An 18,821-nucleotide genomic window follows, 5' to 3' on the forward strand; every position below is an offset into this window, starting at 1 on the left:
TTTTTTTTTTTTTTTAATTTTTATTTATTTATGATAGTCACACAGAGAGAAAGAGAGAGAGGCAGAGACACAGGCAGAGGGAGAAGCAGGCTCCATGCACCGGGAGCCCGATGTGGGATTCGATCCCGGGTCTCCAGGATCACGCCCTGGGCCAAAGGCAGGCGCCAAACCGCTGCGCCACCCAGGGATCCCAATTCTTTAATTTTTTAAAAGATTTTATTTACCCATTCATGAGAGACACACACAGAGAGAGAGAGAGAGAGAGAGAGAGAGAGACAGGCAGAGGGAGAAGCAGGCTCCACCAGGGAGCCCAACATGGGACTCAATCCCAGGTCTCTAGGATCATACCCTGGGCCAAGGGCAGCGCTAAACTGCTGAGCCACCCGGGCTGCCCTGTGTCTTTATACTTACAGCACATTTCTTATGGAGAGCATACATTTGCAACTTGATTTTTTTATTCAATGTGACAATCTCTGTCTTTTAATCAGAGATGTTTAGATAATTTACACTTAATGTGATTATTGATATGGTTAAGTTTAGTTTCTTATCTTGCTACTTGTTTTTATCTGTTCCATGTGTTCTTCATTCACTTTGTCTTACTTTTGGCCATCTTTTGGATTAACTTTTTTTTTTTTTTTTTTGTGCGTGTGTACTTCCATCCACCTTCCTTTGTTGGCTTCTTAGCTATAAATCTCTGTTTTGTTATTTTAATGGCTGCTAAAATATAGTGTGTACAGTGTATAAGGTAGTACAGCTCTAACTTATCACTATTGTCAACTGATTATCTACCACTTCATGCATGTAAGAACCATAGAATAGATTATTTTCATCTCCTCCTTCTGGTTGTTATGCTATTGTCATCATATATTTTACCTATATCAAAAGCCCCACAATACATTGTTACAATTTTTGTTTAAACAATCAATTATCATATAAAGGGGTTTAACTGGAAAAAAATCATATATTTACCATTTCTGGTGTTTTTTATTCATTTATGTAGATCTATATTTTCATGTGGTATTATTGTCCTTCTGCCCAAAAGACTTTCTTTAAAATTTCCTATAGTGTGGGTTTGCTGGTAAATTCTTTCAGTTTTTGTCTGTCTAAAAACATCTTTATTTCACCTTTGTTTTTGAAAGATATTCTTGTCTAATGTAAACTTCTAGTTTGACAGTTTTGTCTTTCAGTATTTTAAAGATATCTCCTTGCCTATGTTGTTTCTGATGAAAAATCTGCTCTCACCCCTATCTTTGTGTCTCTTTATGTAACATCTTATCCCTGTCTCTGGATGTTTTAAAAAATTCCATTTATCACTGGTTTCTTTAGCAATTTGCTTATGATAGGTCTTGATGTAGTTTTCTTTATGTTTGTTTTGCTTGGGGGTTGGTTGAGCTTCTTGGATCTGTGAGTTTATAATTTTAATTAAATCAGGAATATTTTTGGCCTTATTTCTTCAAATATTTGTTCCATCATCTCTCTTTCCCTCTTCTCTCTTTTAGCAACTCCAATTACACATATATTAGGCCACCTGATATTCTTCATTTTTTTCAGAATTTTTTCTCTTTGGGTTTTATTTTGCATAGTTACTATTGCCATGTAAGTTTACAAATATCTCCTTCCTCCCTCCCTACCTTCCTCCCTCCATCCCTGCCTTCCTCCCTGCCTCTCTTCTTTCCTTCCTCCTTCCCTCCTTCCTTTGTTTCTTTCTTTCTTTATAGTAGGCTCCACACTCAGTGTGGACTCAATGTGGGGCTTGAATTCATGATCCTGAGATCAAGACCTGAGCTGAGACCAAGAGTTGGATGCGTATCTCACTGAGTCACCCAGGCACCCCTCAAGTTTACAAATGTCTTCTTATGCAAACTCTAATCTACTATTAATCCCATCAGTTACTTTTCCATTTCAGATGTTACAGTTTCCATCTGTAGAAGTTTAATTTGGGTGTGCTTTACTGAAAACATTCTTTATGTCTATCCTTAATTTTCTTAATATATGAAATACAGTTATAACCACTGTTTTAATATTCTTGTCTAATAGCTAATATCCTAATATTTATATCAGTTCTGAGTCAGTTTTGATTGACTGATTATTCTTCCCATTATGGGTTACATTTTCCTTATACTTTGAAAATGCCAGCCATGTGCTTTTTTTTTTTTTTTCCCATGTGTTATTACCTTCTTTGGATGTGAGATATTTTGTTTTCCTATAGCCATTCTTGAGCTTTGCCCTGGGATGCCATTAAATTACTTGGAAATAGTTTGAGCTCGGGACGCCTGGGTGACTCAGCGGTTGTTTGCCTTTGGCTCAGGGTGTGATCCCGAGGTCCCAAATCAAGTCCCACATTGGGCTCCCTGCATGGAGCCTGTTTCTCCCTCTGCCTGTGTCTCTGTCTCTCTCTTTGTGTCTCTCATGAATAAATAAATAAAATCTTTATTAAAAAAAAAAAAGGAAATAGTTTGAGCTCTTCAGATCTATTTTCTGATTTATGAGGTGGATCTGGGTCAGTGTTTGGTCTGGGTCTAAATATTTCCTGCTCCTGAGGCACAACCTTCATGAGTATTCTGCTCATGCTCCTAAAACGTCTGATCGTTTTCCAGGCTGACTGTAGGAACAAGCTGGGTCCTTGGCCCTGTGAGAACCAGGTACTTTCACCTGATCCGATCAGATTCTTTTTCCAGCACTGGGTACTATGTTCGACTATGTGTAAGGATGAGAATTCTGCTGGACGCTCAGGGGGACCTCCTCCGAACTGCCAGTATCCTCTCTCAGTGCCACTGTCTCTGGTCTGGCGGTCTGTCTGTACGTTCTAGCTGCAGGCTCACCAGCATCTCCTCACCTTGGGAAATCCACTAGCTCTGCCTGGGTTCCCCCTTCCTACACCACAGCTTGGAGACTCTCTCAAGGTAGTAAGTTGGGGCAAGAGTAGAGCTCTCCAAATTCATTTCCTGTCTTTCAGAGATCACTGGCCTCCATTGCCTGATAGCTAGTGTTTTGAAGACTGTTGTATAATAGATATATTTTGCTTTCTTTTTTTTTTTAAATTTTTTATTTATTTATGATAGTCAGAGAGAGAGAGAGAGGCAGAGACACAGGAGGAGGGAGAAGCAGGCTCCATGCACCAGGAGCCAGACGTGGGATTCAATCCCGGGTCTCCAGGATCGCGCCCTGGGCTAAAGGCAGGCGCCAAACCGCTGCGCCACCCAGGGATCCCTATATTTTGCTTTTTGTTTGTGTGTCTGTTTCTTTCAAGCAGCAAGCAAAATCTGTCCTTTTAACTCCATCTTGAATGGAATTCCTCAACACATACTCTTTACCATGCAGATTGAATGCTGATTTGGGGCGGGGTGTGGGGGGGAATGATGAGACACTGAGAGGTTAAAGGTCACAGAACCAATCCATCCCTTAATCATGATGCTGCCTCCTGGTGGAGGAATATGTGCTTCTCATGTCTTCACAAGAGAAATTTCAGTGGTGTCTTTCCTTTCTTTCTTTTTAAAAAGATTTTATTTATTTATTCATGAGAGATGCAGAGAGAGAGGCAGAGACATAGGCAGAGGGAGAAGCAGGCTCCATGCAGGAAGCTCGACGTGGGACTGGATCCCAGACCTCTGGGATCTCACCCTGAACCAAAGGCAGACGCTCAACCGCTGAGCCACCCAGGCGTCCCTCAGTGGCATCTTTCCAACACGGCCCAATACTTGGCTCTAATTATATTTATAAATGCTAATAGGAGCTGTAATCACAATTATGCTAATCTCTGTGTTTAGAGCCAACTGTTGCAAACAATTATGGTCAATGAGTTCAGTTTGTAAATTGGATTTATTAAATCTAGCCACTTAGATATACCTCTGTTTTAGGCAGATTGCCTCTAACATTTATGACTAAAGCCATTTACTTTAAAAATATCCTAATAAGACATAAGCATTTCGGAAAAGTCTGTTTTTTATTTTTCTTTGATGGAACAGAAAATGAAAACATGCCTGCAAGTCATATGTTTGGCCTATTTGTTAGATAACAAGGGGTCTGTGAAGCTCTTCAAAAATATTTCAGATATTTTCTGAAGAAACTGCCCAGCTCCGGCTCAGAGCCTGCATAGGAACTGCAGAGGCATTGATTAGGAGAAACCTCCTATTCTGGATCACGGCAAACAGGAGAGTTGGCAGTCCAGTGAAGCAGTAGAAGACAATGTGGACAGGAAATGAAACACATGATTTCTTTACATCTGCAAGGTGCCCGGCTGGCTCAGTAGGTAGAACCTGTGACTCTTACTCTTGAGGTTATAAGTTCAAGCCCCATGTTGGGTTAGAGATTATTTAAAAATTAAAAAAATTCTTTATATTTGCTTTTCATAGATTCATTTGGGTATAGCCATAAAATGTAGATATGTTAATTGGATTTAGAAGTAGATAGGCAAGATTCTAAAGCGTAAATTATTCTCATTGGTAAACTGAGAACTATAGCTCAGATGGTCTTAAAGGGCATTTACTTTTTTCTGAGAGTTTTTGAGTCTCTGATGCAGGCCCTTTGAGGGTCTAGGACTTCCTGCTGGCTGGGCCCAGCTTGTGGTGCCGGGCAGGACTCACCACAGTGGAGGCTGGCATTTACCAGTGTTTCATCTTCTCTCCCAAGTGTCAACTTTTACCTTTTCTATGGCCTATTTCCTCAAGGCACCTTGTATTATGGGCATTGTGGGGTGCAGGTAGAGATGTGTCCGATATTGAGGGGAGAAATCAATAGAATTCTTATTTATATTTATTTTTATTTCATCCTTTTTAATGTATATTTTGTTTCATAATGTGCATAATATATTAGTTACAATATCATACATATGGAATTTAACTATATATACTTACAATAGTACATATATCTAATATACATATATTAGTCCCAAACTTTCCCTAATTGTGTAAGTCTCCTCTTTCTATATTATGTCAGTAAATCTTGAGGACATCACCATACCTATGCTCTCTAGGCTTGCTGCGAATTCGTTGCCTTGGGCTCCCCCTTGGCCACCATCTTGGGACTTGCAATTACTTCTTTCTTCCATCGGTGCATCTATTTCCTGGATCTCTTGGGTCCTTTTTCCTGGGTATATTTCTGGTGTATCTAGCTTCTCAGGGCTTGCGTGAAAAAGGTAAAAGAAAGGTAAGAATTTAAAGATCTTATATATTTGAAATGTCATTAATGTAACTTCATAGTTAATTGAAAATTTAGCAGGATATGGACAACACTTTTCTTCAGAAATTTGAAGGCATAGCTTTATTATCTTGGAGCTTCCACTTGCTGTTGAAAATTCAATATCACTCTGACTCCTGATCCTTTGTATAAAACCTATTTTATTTTTGTATTCGAAAATGAAAAGATCTTCTCCATTCATCATGCTGAATTTTAACACTTGTAGCCTTTTTTTGGTGAACGTTATTATGTAGGTGGAATCACAGAATATATACTTTTTTTGTGTCTGGCTTCTTTAATTTCAACATCATGTTTGTGAGATCCATCACAATACACAACAATAATTATTTAGTCTCATTGCCTTATGTAACTCTATTGTAAGAATAAAATGCAATTTATGTATCCCAAATGTTCATTTTGTTCATCTATTCTTGCTTTATGGATCTAATATACCTTATATCTCCAAGAATATTAATTAAATACTTTTTTCTTACCCCCATATAATCTTAATTTCTTCCAGGTTCCTCTAAAATACAGGTTAACTCCTTGTATTTTTTAAAAAGATTTTATTTATTTATTCATAAGAGACACACAGAGAGAGGCAGAGACACAGGCAGAGGGAAAAGCAGACTCCCTGCACGGAGTCTGATGTGGGACTTGATCCCAGGACCTAGGGATCATGCCCTGAGTCTAAGGCAGATGCTCAACCACTGAGCCACCCAGGCATCCCTTTGTATTTTATTTTATATCATTTCCTCAAATGGCTGGTGATCCTTGACTTTCTGCTCATGTTTATGCATGAAGTACTAAACGGCTGATTGCCAGAGCTCTGAGCTCATGGGTTATCTTCCTTGTAGGGTGATCTTGGTGCACTATTTTCTTGGAGAAGATTCCTGATGTTAGTACTCTTAGTTTTTCCTCCCTCTCTTCAGCTGGTCATATTCCACAAAGAATGAACTTTTAAGCCAAGGTCAAATCCTGATTTCTAGTATTTTGAGAGCCAACCAGGGGAAAAGGCTAGGGAAGTTCTACTCTGGTATGTGACCCTCTTTTCAGTGTGACTCCCCACCCTCAGTAGATCTGGTGTTACTTGTCCAGAGAACTTCTTCTATTTTACCCTTTAGAGAATATGCTTCCAGTCTTCTGGTGAGGACAGGAAGATCTGCCTGGTGCTTGGATCTGGGGAGGCCACCTGAGGGCCTCACTATTTTTTCAACAACCCAACTAGACCAATTTTCTGTCTTTAGTTCCATATTTACTTCCACTTTCAGAAACATCTGGTGCTACTAGCTCTTGAGTTTCTGGAAGTTTCTACAAAGTAAGACAGGGTTTCCATGACATTGCTTTCCAGCTTCCAAGTTTGTTGCTCTCTTTCTTCCTCTGTCTTTTGCACTTATGTCTTTCAAAATCCTTTTATTATTTCATGAGGCTTCAGGAAGGAGTGGCCACAGGTAGATGTGCTCATTACTTTATTTTCACTCAGAAGTCTGGTTCAATAATTTTTCAACTCAACCTTCTACACTTTGACTCTGATTTTTCTAGAATGGATAAACTTCCAATACCCAAGGAAGAAATGATAGTGGTGCCAGAGCTGACAAGCATTTAATTTTTGTGAATATGTTGACACACTTACTCTTTTAGATGAGCCTAATACATTTTGGCTCCTTTGCATATGGGCTATAATTAGCATAATGGGGTCTTTTTGTTTTTCCAAAGTACATATATCATTTGCTAAGTTATCTTCTAGATTACTTAAGAATACTGCTGTGGGAGGAGATGCAGGAAAAGAGCATTTTTGATGCTATTCCAAATCCATTCAATCATTGGACTAAACTGCAAAGATGAACAGATACCTTTCTCTTTAAGGAGTTTACTTTTATTATTCACATTGAAGGATAGCACCACAGCCCTCTTAGCGCAGTGGGCAGCGCGTCAGTCTCATAATCTGAAGGTCCTGAGTTCGATCCTCAGAGAGGGCACAGTTATTTTGGAGTGCTATAAAAGGGTATTTGAAGAAAATAAAAACTTTCAGTCAAGGTTCTTAGAGGCCCCGTGAGGCCAGGCAGATACAAACATGCTCCCCACAGAGGCATCTGTGGGTAAATGCCTAAATCTACACGATGATCATTCAACCTCATTTGAAACAAAAAGAATGCAAACCACAGCCAAAAGGAAGTTGTCTGCTCTCCCAAGAATTAAAAAAAAAAAAAAAAAAAGTGGGAGTTTTGAATTAAAAACAAACAGCTCCAAATCTCAGGTCTGCTACTTCTTACCAGTGACCTGGGACAGTTTTTGTCCTGTTTTGTCTTAACATTAGAGGCTCATTCCTTATTTGTAAAATGGGAATAATAACACCTAACTGGCAAGGTTGGTTAAACACAATGAATGATACTGATATATCATGGTAAATGTAAGATACTTCGTCCAGATTTTGGCAAGTAGTGAATGGTCTAATAATTACTGTTCTCAGTGTAAGAAGAAGGACCACAGAGAAGCACTGGGGGATTTTTCCTTTAGAACAGTGTCACCTGCATTGCCCAGAGATGACAGGGTGTGGCATCATTGTCTAGGAATTGCAAGTCTTTTCAAAAAGAGAATGATGACATAGACACTGTAGGATCCCCGCAAAGCACCTGATTGCTGACACAGACACATTGCGACCAGAAAGTTTCACTGAACACAAATGCATGTGATCCCTCACCAGGGGGTGTGCGAAGAGTCCCTCCACCACACCCTGTTTTCAATACCAGAACAAAGAAGGTAATGTCAAGATGAAATAAATCAAACATTAAGGACTCTGAGTGGGGCAATTCTCTAAGCAGGGGGCTCTCAACCTTCCACTTCACTTCTCTCGCCAGGGCCTTATAAGGTATAATTTCTGGTAATGTTCCTTCACACTCCTAAAGTCTCTTTTTTTTTCCAAATTGTATTTATTTATTCATGAGAGACACAGAGAGGGAGGCAGAGACACAGGCAGAGGGAGAAACAGGCTCTCTGCAGCGAGGAGCCTGATGTAGGACTTGATCCCAGGACCCCGGCATCACAACCTGAGCCACCCAGGTAACCCCTAAAGCCTCTTCTTGACTCATCCTACTTTTCTTTATGTCTGCTACACTGCTCTCACCTCCACCTGAACACGTTCCAAAGGAACACTTTCCTTTATTTATTTATTTATTTATTTATTTATTTATTTATTTATTTATTCATGAGAGAGAGAGAGGCAGAGACACAGGCAGAGGGAGAAGCAGGCTCCATGCAGGAAGCCCGATGTGGGACTCCATCCCAGAACTCCGGGATCACGCCCTGAGCCAAAGGCAGACACTCAACCGCTGAGCCATCCAGGGGTCCCACTTTTCGATATTTACCTAATATATTTACAAAGAATGTCACTTTGGGTCTGATAATGGAAAAATGCATGTGATGGATGGATTGATATATATCTTTTATAGAGGTAAAAATTGAGATAATAGATAAGCTACCTATCTTGTCTTTTTAAAAAATAAAAAAATGTTTTGCCACTATGGTGATGTGTATTCTCTCCCCCCCAACCCCCACCCTTTTTTTCCCTTTGTGGCCATATCATCATTCATTTCTGTCTGCAGAGTTTACCCAAGTTCAAATTTGATCACTTTCCCCTGACCTCGTCATATGTTTTCTTGTTACTGTAATTTCATTAGGTATTCTAGAGTTTGGAAGAAAATGGTGCTTTAAAAATGATTTCTGATGATTGAACTTGCAAGGTACAATTACCCTTAACTTTGAGATCAGAATACTGTATGTTCTTTTTTTTTTAATTTTTATTTATTTATGATTGTCAGAGAGAGAGAGAGAGAGAGAGAAAGGCAGAGACATAGGCAGAGGGAGAAGCAGGCTCCATTCACTGGGAGCCCGACATGGGATTCGATCCCAGGTCTCCAGGATCGCGCCCTGGGCCAAAGGCAGGCGCCAAACCGCTGCGCCACCCAGGGATCCCAGAATACTATATGTTCCATTGGAACACACACAATGGAATATTATCCAGTTGTGATAAAGAAAGAAATACGGCAATTTGCTACAACATGGATGGACCTTGAGGGCATAATGTTAAGTCAGATAAGTTAGAAAAAGACAAATACTGTATGATATCACTTATATGTGGAATTTTAAAAAGATAAATTTGGAAAAAAATTAAAAGGTAAACTTGAGCAGAATGGTGGTTAGTTAGCAGGGTGTAGGTCTGGGGGACTCTGGGGGATGTCGTATAATGGTATAATCTTGCAATTAGTAGATAAATAATTACTGGAGATCTAATGGGTGGCAGGGAGATTACAGTCATCAATATTATATTATGAACTTCAAAGTTGCTAAGACTCTAAGACCTTAATTGTTCTCACCACAAGAGAATAATTATGTGACATATAGAGGTGTAGTTAATGCTATGGTGGTAATCACATTGCAATATACAAATGTATAAAGTCAACGTGTTGTGCACCTTAAATTTACACAATGTTATACATCATTTATGCCCCAATAATAATAATAATAATAATAATAATAATATTAGGACCGAGAGAAAAGCTGGGCAAGTGGGTGTTCATTTGCTCCAATCTGCCAACATCGGGAATGTTCAATGATCTCATTGATCTGATTGTGCTGATTTTCTTTCCAAACTAGGTGGCCAAAAATGAGTACCACTGAAGAACTGCTCCAGCTGGGAGCATTAAAGCAACTCATAATCAGCAATGTTCCATGATCATATCATAAGGAAATGGCAGGGCTGTGACCTAACCAAATAAAATTAGAGTTGTCCAGGTGGTATGAGCTGCGTCTGAGTTCCTATAGTCACATTAATGGTGGCAGCAAACCAGGGTTCCCATTTCCAAAGTCCGGGCCATTTTTGCCTGGAATGTCATCCTTTCAGGTGTGGAATACTTTGTACTTTTTGTAGATGGAGTGACATTTTAGAATTTGAAAGCTTCTGACACCTTTGAGGGTCAAGCAGACACTCCTGGCTAATGAGGTAAAGTTGTCCTTTTGCCTGAGCACACAACCAAGAGAACAATTCCTGGCAACCAAAGGCATAGTGAATGTGACTCAGCTCTCCTTGTGGTAAAAAAGAAAAAAAAGAAAAAAGAAAAAGAATTGAATCTGAGCCAATTAATAATGCAGTTCACTGGTTTGTGCCCAAGATGGATCTAAAAGTACTGGCCTGGCCCTTTCCAAAAGATGATCTGTGCCTGAAGGAAATGCTTAACCTTTCCTCGGTTTGTCTTTTAAGGCTCTGTTACCTTGGAGCCACCTCTTTATACCAGCAGCAACACCCCAAATTAGTCTCCATTCACAAATTACCTCTGATGCAGCCTCCCTGGGAAAACTTAAAAGCCTATTTAACTGAAGGAGCAGCCGCTGCCAAGAAGTTGGCTTGGGAGAATGGCAGTAATTAAATGATGATAATATTTAGGATCTTGCAGGTATAACAAAGGCTCCTTTCTTTGTCTCAGGTGGGGACACGTTAATACATTGCCTCCGTCTGGCAAGGGGGGTAGGCAAGGGAGGAAGGCAGCCATCGTGGGGGTGTGAGACTGGGGGACTGGAGAGCCTTGTGGCCAGGGATGGGGAGGCCTTCTGAGGTCTGGAGGAGAGTTTGGTGCTGGGAGGGAGAGCGGTTTAATAGTAACATTTATCAGAGCTGGGCCTTGTGGCATTTCAGCCTAAGATGTCTTGGAACAGGTACGAGATGAAACAAAGCCAAGTTCTTTGTTAAATGGCTTATTATATGTAGGAGGAAGGGCAGGGAGGGGTATGTGTGCAGGGTTCATGGGCAGAGACGAAAGAAGAATATGAAGAACTGCCTTCAGGATGGCTATTTTAACGAGTCTCACACTGTCCTCTTGGTTGGAGATGTGAGGACGGTGAAGCTCAGCTCAGAGCCTCCAGCCCTGGTCTCGCAGCAGTGGTGAGACAGAAAGCCGAGTCCCAGTGCCCAGCCTTTCCTCTCTCCAGCTGGGGGATCTCGGGTGCATTGCTAAACAATCTGCCATACAGGGGAGGAAGGGGAGCAGCCCAGCTCCCCAGCCCCTGAACCCTCTGGCACGGATGGGGGGGCCGCGCTGCCCGCCCTGTCCACCTGGAGGCACGAGTGTCCCATGCTCATTTGTCTGCTCCAACATGTACTTGTCTCACGATTCCAGTGGATCCAAAGGTCCGTATGATGGATGAACCCTGGGAATCTAATACATAAGTAAATTCATGCCACTTTCTTCAGCTAAAGCAATTTCATCTGTTCAGCCCACGAAGAGGATAAATGGAATGTTCAGCTCAGGGTCAGGGTTCTAAACATGTGTGAAGGAATGGGCCTGCGTTCCTCATTCATCCTGTCTGAACTGGACAAATTCCACCCAAGGAGGCCGAATGGCAGATCAGTCAACTTCTGTCCCCCACCCCTTTCTCTCTGTGTCTCCCTCCCTCCTTTGCTTGCTTTCGCTGGTGAAATTTAACCCTGGCCTGGACAAAGGGAACCTTGCAGGATTCAGGAACTTTGCAGGTTCCTGAACAAAGATCAGGTTGTGACTTGAGGCCTCTGGGAGGATTCTCTGTTTTGGAGTCAGGAGAGTCAAGGGCAGTGGGAAGAGAGATGAGGAGAAGAATTTTGCCAGAGCAACTTGTCTTAGTGAAGAAAAGCAAGGTTGACCTGGGCTACCTATCAGATCCAGCACTGAAACTAAAGTTTTTAGGAGGCCAAAGGAAGAAGTCAGGAATTTGCACCTCAGAAAGCCAGGGTCGGAGTGGGAAGGTATAGGGAAAAGAACAAGACATGGATTCTTTTTAATGCATCCATTACTGTTTTTTTCTGTTTATAAATATAACACATATTCATTATAGAAAACTTAGAAAATATAGAAAAGCCTAAAGAAAAAAGAAAAGGAAAAAAAAAAAAAGAGCCTAAAGAAGAAAACTAAATAGAAAACTTAGAAAATTAGAAGAGCCTAAAGAAAACTTAGAAAACAGAAGAGCCTAAAGAAAAAAAAAAAGAAAAAGAAAAAGAGAAAGTAAAAGAGAGCCTAAAGAAGAAAACTAAAACACTCATACGCTAAAACTTAAGGATAAATCCCATTAACCTTCTAGAAACGTTATTTTAATACAGTCTCATAGCCTATTTTTTCTTTTAATAATTATTTTGTGGGCAATTTCCAAAGACATTGCCAAATCTGCAAGAATGTGTTTTAAATCAGCTGATTCATATTTCGTTGTACAGAGAAAACATACATTTTAATATCATTTCCTAATGCTTGGCCTTAGGTTTTTAATTTTTCCATAAGCAAAGCTCCAGCGAGCACCACCTTTGTGTGTGTCTGTGTGTGTACAGTGTGGGTGTATGGGATGCGCTTCCATAAGTATGTTCTGAGGAGTAGAATTACCGAATTAATTCTTGATGTTCTCTCAAATCCTGGCAGGCAGGAACTTTTCTTCAGAGAATAGTCTTAGCGTCGCCTTACACATAGGGGGCTCCAACATTCCAGCTTTGCGATGGATGGCAGCTTAAACCCGGAAGGGCCTTCTGGAGTCCAGGAGAGAGAGAGAGAGAGAGAGAGAGAGAGAGAGAGAGAGAGAGAAGGGGAGAAGAGTGTGCAACTGAACTAAAGTATCCTCATCTTAGGTGGGTCCCCAGAGTTTCTCTGGCCTCTGACCTACCTGGATGCTGGAGCAGATCTCCCTGGCTGTTGTGTTTATCCTCAGGTACACGACCCACTGAGGTAGATTTTCTGAAAAGACGGAGGATTTTGGGGGGCTGGTGAAGGTGGGGAGAAAGAGGAAGCTTTCTTCATTTTCTCAGACACATAAAAAGAGGATCTCATTCACCCCCTGGAGACTACACATTTGTAGTCTCCACTCCCCCTTCCCTCTCTGGGCTCCCTTGGGGACATTTGGATGATCCCTCACAAAACTTGATAGCAGCTTCTGTGGAGAAAGACATGCGAGCATCAGGCAGCAGCCAGCCCAGGGGACAGAGAAAGGCCCGCAGGGGCAGAGCTGGGCCGTGTTGACCCAGAGCGGCCGGCGGAGAGAGGCACCCTCATCCGGGTTCCCCAGCAGAGAGGCCTTGACTGTGGTGGGTCAAGGGACGCGAAGGCATCAGGCTTCACCGGACTTCAAGCTCATTCAGCGTCATTTAATTCACGTTAGGATGTTAAGTTTTTGGGCTCTTGACAGCAACTAGAGCATTTTGGCTGCTGGAAAGAAGCAACCTTCAGCAGAAATGAAAAGCTGGCGCTTGAGCGTGCGTGCCTGAGCCGTAGGTGAGTCAGCCTCCAGGAATCTGTTCGAAGGGCACTGTCAGCCTGAGCGGCCGCCCCCAAACACGGCAAAGGCCAAGAGCTGAGGCCATCTGCCAGAGTCCTCAGAAGGCCTGTGTCACATTCTCACTGTGACCCTGCAAACCTCTTGATGTCACACCCTGCCCGACCTGTGACGTGACCATCAGCCATCGAAGCCAACTGTCTTGTAAGGCCACATGGTGGCCTTTGGTTACCAGCCCTTCCCCTGCCCCCAGGTGACTCGGAGCCGCAGAACAGCTCTTGGACTCCTACTTTAACACTGGCAGGGCCACAGCCATACACTCTACGAGCAGGTGCAAGTCGTTTGTTTCTTTCCTCCCCTCCTACAGAACTGGAACTCCTGAGAACCATGACTGGTAACGGACAGGGCCATGTAAACACAGGACTGCCCTCTAGGGCAGCTGTAGGATGGCTCACGGTTATGGATTTCGTTGTACCCCCTCCAGTTTGTAAGTTAAAGTCCTGAGGTCACACTGGAACAGGGTGGGTTTCGAATCCAGTATGACTAGTGCCCTTATGAAAAGGGGCCATGCGAGAAGATAGACACACGCACACATAGAACACCACGTGAACGTTGGACTTATGCTGCCACAAGCCAAGGAACTACCAGGATCCAGAAGAAAAGCCTGGATCAGATCCTTCCTGGATCAAAGCCTTCAGAGGAACCATGGTCTTCTGATAACCTGATCTCTGATTATAGCCCCCAGAACTGTGAAACAATACACTCCTGTTGTTGAAGGCACTCAGTTTGTCGTCTTTTGTTAAGGCAGCCCTACGACACTAACTGCACTCGCCATCTCCGAGGAGCTCGGAAGCCTTCTGACCTTGGAAGCACTCCTTGTCTTCCTTAAGCCTCTGCTTTCTACAGAGAGGCCAGGCAGGTCATGCCTATTTTATAGATGGAAAGACTGTATCCCAGGGAGATGAAATGATTTGTTTGAAATTGCTTTCTTGTGAAACCCTTAAAAAAAAAAAAAAGATGAAGCTGGGCAAAGTTAACTCTGGTAACGTGCTAATTGTCTGCCATCCGCTAACCTCACATCCCATGCTCCCAACCACCTTAGTGTTTTGGCCTTTGGGATGCCCTGTTCTTGGAGATGGAGTACAGATGGGAGCCCTTGAAGAGTAAGGCTGAGCCAAGTCTCACAAGAATGTTGAAGGACCCCTTTATGTGAAATCTGCCAATAGAGAAGGGTGTGTACACTAAAGTATTTATTTTCATGCTATGCAATGCCAAAGAATGTTTTGAATTAAAAAAAAAAAAAAAAGGATTTTCACTCTGATTGTGGAACTCCCTGGGTTCCCAAATTCTTGGGCAAATACCTGGATCAGAAACTCATTTTATGGGCCTAGTCACAAGGGATTCAACATAGGGAACCTAACAATAAGCTGCAAAGTATGGCAGGCTATAGTCAAGAGAATGCAGTTGGAATCCCAGGTCCCTCTTGCTAGGGGTACAACCTCTGGCAAGATGGTTGCCTGTGTCTCATCTCTAAATGGGACGACAAATCACACCAAGTTCCAGAGGGTTCCAAAGGCATAAAGTATATGGCCGTGCTTTATAAAGGGCAAAATGATCAAGCAACACAAGTGGTTGGGTCTGAGGCATGGAAAGAGGTTGGTTCAGATTTTGGAGGCAGCAGGTGTGGCCTGCTGAGGTCACGCAAAGAAGGGGCCGGGTGGCAGCTCCTCTGGGGAGCTATGTGGTCTCTTTCTGACTTGAAGAAGCAGACCATGGGGGTGAGCCACATCTGAAGGTTTTTTTGCAAACAGCTTGTCTGTATATTCATTTTCCGGGGCGAGAACCCCTGGCTATAAGGGTAGGTGACCATTTGAGCCTTCCTCCCAAAGGTTTTGTCCCTTCTTCTTCAGGAAGGGCACGTGTGCGGCGGTGGGGAGGTCAGGTAGAGTGGTTAGAAGGAAATGAGCTTGGGCAACTTGAAAGAAATTCACACACAAAAAAACAGGAGACCTATATTCTCAAATCAAATCAAATTGGATCGAATTGAATCAAATCAACCTAAATCAAAATTCCCTTTTCTAGCCTTGCCCACCTTACCAAGTACCGTACCATGCCCTTCCCTCCCGCAGGATCTGCTTTTCTGTGACTCCTCTTTACCCCTCAAGGCTTCACCTGTGTTTTGGGGGGAGGAAAGGAAGCTGACCCTAGAATATGTGGTATCATTTGGCTCCTAGGGACCCCCCCCCCCCCTTACTGAAGCTGGGTGCTCTCTGCACACACCTCAGAGGCTCTGCCGTCAGATTGGCAGTGTGGGGAGTCAGCCCGCTGCCACCCCCGCCCCAGCCCGGTTCTCCAGGAAGCTGTGGGAGAAAGAGCATGAATACAAAGGACCAATCTTGCCCAGTTCCACGGAGTGTGTGTGAGCTAGAGGATGCGAGGCTGGAGGTGGAGTGGGGGGGTGGGGGAGGAGGGGAAGGAAGGTGAGAAGGCTGTGACTCACTCTGAAAGAATTGGGTTGTCTGATTTTATAAATTCTCAGGGGCTGGGAAAGCAAACGCAAATGACCTCAAATTTAGCTAATAGAGAACACTGATTTCCTTTATGCGGCACAGCCGAATGCTTTTAGCTTCTACTTAAATATTGCCAGCAAGTTTTTTTTTTCAGTTCTTATAATAAAACCCCCTTTTTAGGTCACCTTTAAAATTTCCCTAGCTGTCCCTTTGAGGAGCTGCATTCAGTGATGATGTCTCAATTCAGAAAGGAGGCTGATGGTTAATTATGCTGCCAATATGCATTTCTTCTTTCCTTTTTTGGAGAGGGGAGAGAAGAAGATAGCCATTCATTCTCCTAGAGCTATTTCACTGTCCCAGGTTTATAGCACTACTGTATATATATGATCCCCTCTCTGGCAGGTGGCCTCTAGGCTGACCTGTCCACCAACCATTCAGCCGAGCCCAATGAGGGCATTTATCAGAACCAGGAAAGCAGTGGCTTAATTGCAGCAACAGAACGAGCAAGAAGAAAATGTGCTCCTTTTTGTTAGCTTCCCTGGCTGCACTACATCATAATTATCATTTCATATGGCTTCTAAACTCCTTAATTTGACTTCAGGTGACAGTACAGAAAGCAAGCGATGCTTTTACTGTCACGGGCCTTAATGTGAAAATGTATCCAGAGTTTGTGAACTGACCATATCAAGAACTAAAGAACATTTTGTTATCTACACTAGTTATGTTGTCGTATTCAGTTTCACCATAAGAAAATTTCAACATCCCTCCTCCGGGAAGGCTGTCTAGGAAACACATCTCAGCAGTTTGAGAAATTCTCCTGCCATGGGTGTTTCTGGCTCCCTGCTGTTTGTTCACTCCTGCCCCCCTTCCACCCCCATCCTAATGAATATTCAGCCTGCATCCTTCAGCCAGGATTTTGAATAGGATGCTTCCTGTTTTCCTATTAGAGATTAACTGTTGTCCTGGGTAAAAGGGATTGTTTGGTAGGGAATTTGCGGCTGGGAATTCCTGTTTATTCTTCATTCTGACCCTGGTTCTGGGGATAACATAGACCACATAGTTTGAAATAAAGCCTTGTATGTTCCAATGCTCCTAGGCCTGACTCTACGTCACAATTATGTATACATTTTAAACCTGCCTTTTTCCATCTCACTGTGAGCAATTCAAAGGCAGGGGTTAGGTTTTATTAATTTCTCTTTTCTGATGCCCAACATAGTGCCCAGAACAGAGCAGAAGCTCAATAAAATATGCTGAATGGATGAATAGGCATAGTGATTTCAAGTTCCAGAGAGAGAGAGAGAGAGATGGCCATAATCATCCATCATTGTCCTTAGGCTAGAAGGAGATAAAGAAAGATGAAGATCTATGTGTATGTATTGTGTGTCCTTGTTGGCAAAGTAGTGATTACCTAGGCATGTTGCAGCATGATGCACTGGGTCCTGGAACTGGGTTTTCCTACAGTGGATTTTTCCATGTTTCTCTCAGGGGCTCAGTAGCTGCTATAGCTTTAACTGGTTACAGGGGTCTACATGGATGAGGGCTGCTGTGTGTCTTGGAAGTCAGTCACTGAGGGTGGTTTGTGAACCCTGGTTGGTTGTTACCTGGGTAGACTTGAGGTGTTCCAGAAGAATTAATTCATAAGCAGGTGATGGTTTTGCCACTTTACAGAGCAAAAGCATGTTTGAAGTGAAATTCTACCAAAATTGAGATTTGCTGTTTAAAACATATGGAGCTTTGATCTGTGACTTGGGCTTCTTGGGATTTGCCACGAGGAAACGTCTGTGAACACCTTCACAATTAAAAGGAGATCTAGGAGTTTCTTTCCTGAAGACCTTATGGATGATGTTTTGCACTTACCATCTGGAAGAAGAGATTTCCTTCATACTCCTGTCTAAAGGTGGCAGATGGACTTTGCAAACATGATTGTATGAATCTTCTAACCCAGGCCTGGGAAATAGTCGATGCACTTACCATTTACTGAAATGTTTCAATAACTTCCTCTTGCCCTAGAGTAAAATCCCGCACAGCCACCTCTGCTTCCACTTTCCACACCCTTTCTCAGACACTGCTCGCCAGCTGCACCCCACAATTGAAGTTTCGAACTTCATGCATACTCTTTCCATGAGCCTTTTGTGTCATCGTCCCTTCTACCAGGAATACTTCTGCCCCAACGCATTGGGTTGGGTCGCCTTGCTATTTGCTTTCTCACAGAGGGACATGGAGAGAGAAGTTAAGAGCACACGAGGCATACATTTTCAAAGGGACCACAACTTTTTAGTTATTTTAGATCTAAATAGGAAATATCTGAGCTCAGCGTTGTCCTCTTTGTAATAATCCGTGACCTTCTATTTATGTATTTGAATTGATGTCCTGTCAAAAGTTGCTGCCAAAATTGTATTTTAGAGGAGCCAGGAAGAGCTTGTCAGACGTCTTGACTTGTAGTTTAGGTGGTTTTGTTTTGTCAGATTACCTTGGCTGTCTAAGGAAAAAGTAAATCACACCTCAATCCTTGACTTCTTCCTCTGCATATTTTCACATATTATTAGTAGTTTGACCATCATTCAAATTCCATGATCAGGAACATCTGAAGATGATCGGACTTTTCTGATTGTGTTAGAACATTCTTTTATTTAATATTACTTAAAATAGTAGTATGAAGAAGCTTAGAAGACCTTGGGTTATATAAGATGCTTTGTGATACTATCATTTTAATCATGTTAGGTATTCATTATTCTTAATTATATGCAGAGCAGTTGGAGCATCTAGAGAGCAGATTTTGAAGGAGATCATGCTAGTTGTGATACATAAGTTAATGTCTCTGTGGCTCAGTTGACTCATCCTCGCGATGGAAATGACAAT

The 18,821-nt window shown here is 42.4% G+C and overlaps 1 long non-coding RNA gene and 1 other non-coding gene across 2 annotated transcripts; one reads left to right on the top strand and one right to left on the bottom strand.

Moving 5' to 3' along the window:
* Positions 1 to 4,787: 4,787 nt before the first annotated feature.
* LOC125752610 (uncharacterized) lies at positions 4,788 to 13,395 on the bottom strand. Its single transcript, XR_007402560.1, has 3 exons — positions 12,847 to 13,395; positions 12,573 to 12,712; positions 4,788 to 5,120 (listed from the first exon to the last, which is right to left on the bottom strand). It is a non-coding gene; the product is annotated as an uncharacterized LOC125752610 (long non-coding RNA).
* On the top strand, positions 7,082 to 7,154 carry TRNAM-CAU (transfer RNA methionine (anticodon CAU)). Its single transcript has one exon. It is a non-coding gene; the product is annotated as a tRNA-Met (tRNA).
* Positions 13,396 to 18,821: the final 5,426 nt, after the last annotated feature.

Source organism: Canis lupus, chromosome 16 (assembly GCF_003254725.2).
Source record: "Canis lupus dingo isolate Sandy chromosome 16, ASM325472v2, whole genome shotgun sequence".
Taxonomy (NCBI): Eukaryota; Metazoa; Chordata; class Mammalia; order Carnivora; family Canidae; genus Canis; species Canis lupus.